This window comes from Alosa sapidissima, chromosome 5 (genome assembly GCF_018492685.1).
Source record: "Alosa sapidissima isolate fAloSap1 chromosome 5, fAloSap1.pri, whole genome shotgun sequence".
Lineage (NCBI taxonomy): Eukaryota > Metazoa > Chordata > Actinopteri > Clupeiformes > Clupeidae > Alosa > Alosa sapidissima.
In genome coordinates this window covers 24,001,873-24,007,675 of record NC_055961.1, presented here as the reverse complement: position 1 = coordinate 24,007,675, position 5,803 = coordinate 24,001,873, and positions in this window count along the sequence as shown.

Genomic DNA, 5,803 nt, shown 5'->3' with positions numbered 1-5,803 from the left:
CCAAAACAATTAAATGATGACAGATAATTAATCATGTGTGGACAGACACATGAACTCACAGATTAGGAAGCCATGGCTCATGTCTGACATTTCATATAATTTTACTGTGTGATAATGTGATCATTTTTAAGTAAGTGGGTGACAGACACTGACGGAGGTTTTCTCCAATCATTTGCGATACTCAACAGCAGGTGGCAGCAGCTCCTCAGCCGTGCCATCCACCCTGCCTGATTAGACAGGACTCCCCAGAAGGGAGCATATTCCACATATGAGTGTATTGTACTCCAGTAAAATGTACATTTAAATTACTACTATATCTCAGTAGTGGAAGTGCACAGTCACATCTGGCCCTCTGACAGCGACAATCAAATATTTGTGGCCCTCTCTAATCAAAGTTGTCCATCCCTGCATGAGTTGCAGGTTGCAGTTGCCTGTTTCACACCGGGTGCGTGGCGTGAACATTGCGTGTCTGGTGTGTGTCAGTTGTGTGGTGGCTGCATGGTATTTTCTATCGGCTCCCACACACAGTTGCGTGCGTTGCAGTGCTGGAGACGCATCCCATTCACTTTACATGGGCTTACGTCACCCGTTGCCGAACTGAATTGTGGGTCCGTTGCGTCGCGTTGCTCCCGTCACTCGCGTTGAGAAGTTCAACTTTTGCTGCACCAACGGACGGCACCAGCCAATCAAATTACGAACAAACGATCAACAGACGGCACCAGCCAATCAAATTGCGGTTATACTTTAAGTCATTTGCATAGCTACCGTCGGGAACACCCACTGGCATGCGTTGACAGAACGCAACTGTGTGTGGAAGCCGTTTGTCTTTGCTTACCAGAAACGTGTCTGACGCGGCACTGCGGTGGCCTCTCTGCCAATTAAAACGTCTCTTCATTTTTTTTCTTCACTGTTTTGAATGGAAACGCTTCCAACACACTTGCGTGTCGCGTGAAAAATTGCCGTCGGCCCTATTTCTACCATGCACGCGTTTTCGGCGTGGCTCAGGCCGCGCCTGAGAGGTGCATGTCACGCAGGCGGTGTGCAAGCTCTAACCTGTTAAAATGGGAGCCGAAATAAAAACAGACACGCCACGCAGCTGACACCCTCACGCCACGCACCTGGTGTGAAACAGCCCTTAGGCCTGTCGTGGCGTGTCTGTTGCTTGGCGGCTGCGTGGGGTTTTCTATTCACCATTACGAGGCTAAAGGGTACACTTGCAGATGGTGGTGGTAATGTAACCTGAAGCATTCTGAAGCAACACTTCAATGGATCGGTTCCAGATGGATGAGTGGAGCTAGGCGGAACGAAATTCATCTGGCGAGAGTCAGGTTAGTGGTAATGCACTACGTTTGCAAACTGCCAAAAAAAAAGCTCACTGAAAAAGAAGGGTTCACTGGCCTGTTCTTCTTCTTCAGTGAGTTTTTTTTTTAGCAGTTTGCAAACGGAGTGCATAACCACCACCATCTGCTGGACTGAGGTGTAATGGCAAGTGTACCCTTTAGCCTCGTAATGGCCGCCGGGTGAATAAGGCAAATTTCTTTGCTTACCAGAAACGTGTTTGATGCGGAGCTGCGGCGGCCTCTCTGCCAATTAAAACGTCTCTTTTTCTCTCGTCATTTTTTTTCTTCAAGTCAAGTCAAGTCAGTTTATTTATATAGCACATTTCATATAGCATACATAGACACAATGTGCTTTGAGTGGAGAGTTGTCATAAAATTATATAAAATAAACAAACACACTTAGCAAAAGAAAAAGAAAAGACAAAGAAAGAAAAAAAAGGAAAAAAACAAAAACAAAAAAAGAAAGTTAATAGATAAAAATAATAATAATAAAATGGAGTGTTTTAAAAGCAGAGACCTGTAGTCATGAATTTAAAACTAAAGAAAATAAATACGTTTTAAGTCCCTTTTTAAAAGCGAGAATTGATTGCTATGAGCTTAATTCCAGAGGTAGGCTATTCCAGAGGATTGGGGGACAGTAACCAAAGGCACCATGTGCAGCATTAGTGTTGATTCTGGGGATCGTGAGGAGACATTTACTGGAGGACCTTAAGTAACGGGTTGGATCATAAAAAGATATCATATCGGAAATATAGGGTGGGGCAAGGCAGCTTAATGATTTAAAGACAAGAAGAAGTATTTTGAAATCAATTCTTTGTTTAACTCTTTGTTTAACTGGGGGCCAGTGAAGTGATTTAAGAATAGTATAAGTATAAGTATATATACTCTTTTGATCCCATGAGGGAAATTTGGTCTCTGCATTTATCCCAATCCGTGAATTAGTGAAACACACTCAGCACACACTAATCCCGGCACAGTGAGCTGCCTGCAACAACAACGGCGCTCAGGGAGCAGTGAGGGGTTAGGTGCCTTGTTCAAGGGCACTTCAGCCGTGCCTACTGGTCGGGGTTCGAACCTGCAACCCTCCGGTTACAAGTCCAAAGCGCTAACCAGTAGGCCACGGCTGCCCACTCAATAGGGGTGATATGATTAAATTTTGATGTTCTAGTGAGTATTCTAGCAGCTGCATTTTGGATAAGTTGAAGTTTGTTTAGCATCTGTTTTATTAGACCAGCATACAGTCCGTTACAGTAATCTAAATGACTGGAGATAAATGTGTGTATTAATTTTTCAGAATCCTGAAAGGACAGGAGGCCACAGACTTTAGAAATATTTCTAAGGTGGTAGAAGGCTGTTATTGTAATGTTAGATATATGTTTTTGAAAGTTAAGATCTGCATCAAGAGTCACTCCTAAATGTTTAACATCCTCACACGGTTTTACCAAGTGGGAGGTTAGAATTGAGTGAAAGTGATGTCTCATGGCCTTAGGGCCTACAACCAGAATCTCTGTCTTGGCATCATTTAACATTAAAACATTTTAGGCCATCCACTTTTTAATGTCTGAGATGCAGCAAGTGAGGTCATTCAGAGAACTGGGGTCAGAGGAGATAGAAATGTAAAGTTGGGTATCATCAGAATATGAGTGGTAAGAGATGTTGTGTTGCCGTATGACAGACCCATGAGGTAACATAGCCAAGACCAAGAATTGACCCCTGAGGTACCCCATATAAAATGGGCATTACATCAGAAGAGAGGTTATTAATAGAAACAGAAAAAGATCTCCCATTTAAATAGGATGAGATCCAATCAAGAGCTGTACCTTGAAGACCAACTGAGTGTTGAAGACGTTGAAGAAGTATAGAATGGTCGACTGTCTCAAATGCAGCACTTAGATCAAGGAGAACAAGAATCAACATTTTGTGATTGTCAGTCGCAATTCTAAAGTCATTTACAACTCTGACTAAAGCAGATTCACTGATTTGAATGGAAACGCTTCCAACACACTTGTGTGTGGTGTGAAAAATAGGCATGAGTCCTATTCCTCAATTATAAGACTTCAAGCATTTATTTTTATTGTCTCTCACAGGGTGGCAGAGTGTCATTTTTGGGTTTCTAGGTTGATTACGTGGTTTAATGATAAAAATTGATAACAAATTGATAACAACTCAATCAATAAGCCCTAGTGTCATTGCCACAGGTAATGGCTTCATAAAAGCACTACAAGAGCCAAGAGCCTATGTGCTTCATTAGATTAGATTAAGACAGGTAGCCTAGAAATCTAGACGCACCCATAGCGGCAGCAAATGTAATTTGCAGCCAGGGTAGACTATCCGTTGGTTTGCGAGCTGGAAAAATGAAACTTCTATCAGGCCAATCACATCGTGTATAGAGTCGGCGATGGTTACGCGGTATTTCCTGCTAGTGGAAAACAAAGAAGATGCTGCTGCTGGCAAACAGCGGTCTCTGAGTCACGACTCTAGGTTAGCTTTTTTTTTTATTGCAATTTAATTGAAAAAAGTTTGATCAACTAGCCAACTAGCTCTGATGTTGGGAAAATGCATGGGACTCATGAGTTGTAGCGCTATCCTATTGCGCGCAGAGGAAATTTGAAAGAAAACTGTTTATCTCGCCCCTCGGATTGAGCACTGCCAATGGTAATTAACGTCAATAGATGAAGGACAAGTGGCTTATCCAATCATATGCAAGGATTTTTGATAAGGCCCAGCCTTCTGAAGCACCACTCTAATGGATCGATCCCAGATGGATGAGTGGAGCTAGGCAGAACAAAATTCATCTGGCGAGAGTCAGGTTAATAAGACAGACACATTGATTGTGAACCAGGGACCAATCATTCTGACTAAATATGTAACCCCAGGACCACCACTGAATAAAAATAGGCCTACTGATTCCCACATTGAAACTACATTACTGAATTCATGGTCACGGAGCACTAGCAAAGTCCTCGCGGACCACTGGGTAAAAACTTCTGCTTTAGTAATGTTATTCACTGCTGCTGTTTTCTGAAAACACAAATGAACATATTTAATGAGCACAGGCACAGGCACAGAAACATACATACACACATACATACATACCGAGAGATAACCTGTGAAATAAGTGCAGAAGCCCCTTCTGTTAGGGCTACTGTTTGCTGGAATGCCATAGTGGTGGTGTGATGTGAGGTCCTGTATACAATCAGTGGAGGAGAGCTCATCCTTTGCATCACACACAGGCCCTCATTGTCCCACCTCAGCAGATATGTCAGCAGGCCGTCCCTCCGCCACTGGATAGAGTTTCAGTGAGGAAGGATGTGGTTGGATGGGAGTGGGGTTGGAGGGCTAATTGCCCCCTTGTCAGTCCAGTTGGGTTAGGTGACCAGTTGAATGGCTGATTGCTTCTTCTTTCTCTCTCCACAAAACAAATTTAAGTGTGTTAGACCCATATAAAATGTATGCATGCATTCATATGAATACAGACAAACACATACAAACATGCACACACAGATAAGGAGTTGTAGATAAGAATGTGTAACACTATGGCAGGACACATGCCATGCCATCTATTCTATAGTTCTGACCCACAGTATCTATCTATCTATCTGTCTATCTAAAGGTTAAAATAAGAGACAGAAAAATAAGTCTCCAAGTGCAAGTGGTTTGTGGTCAGTTAACAGCCATTAAGAGCTTACTGATCAGCATGAAACACATTCGCCTACTTCTGATCTGCTTCTCATATTAAATTGGAGGAACATGATTAAAACAACTAATAATTAGCTCAAACAATCACGTGGAGGAGGAGGACTTGACAAGAATCATTCCGCTGGTGTAACCAGGTCTCTCGCATGTAGGCCGTTTGAATAAGCTGTTGCGCTTGCTTTACAACTATGAGCAATACAATACAAGTAAAACAAATCAGTCCCTTCAGGATTCTGCGTTCCTCGTGCACACCTGCGTTCCTCGTGCACACAAATACAAGGTTTTCCCGCAATTGCAATTGATTCTCTCTTTCACGCAATATTTCCACATACACACAAAACATTTTCAATGTTCATTTAGCTCAACATTACCTCAACATGCACTGCCCAGCAAATTATGTATCTTTCAATGACAAACCGATACAAAATCCCATCTTTTAACTTTTAAGAAATTACCCTTTCAAGAGCCTGAAGGAACTGAAAACGTTTCCTCGAGGTAAATATTAAGAAAAAGTTTCAGTTCTGAAAACTTATAGAGTTACGTTTAGGAATGTAAAGTGGATTAAAGTGCGTCGTCGTCGTTAATTATTGTACATTTACCACTGTAAATACGTCTAGAACACAGTGGTGTGGTATTGCTGTTGTGTTTATTGTGTTGTGTATATTAAGAGGCGCACGTGTTCCTGCATTCAAGACACAAAGTTGCGCGCGCGCTCTATCTTTGTCTCTCTCTCTCTCCCTCTGTGTGTGTGTGTGTGTGTGTTAGGG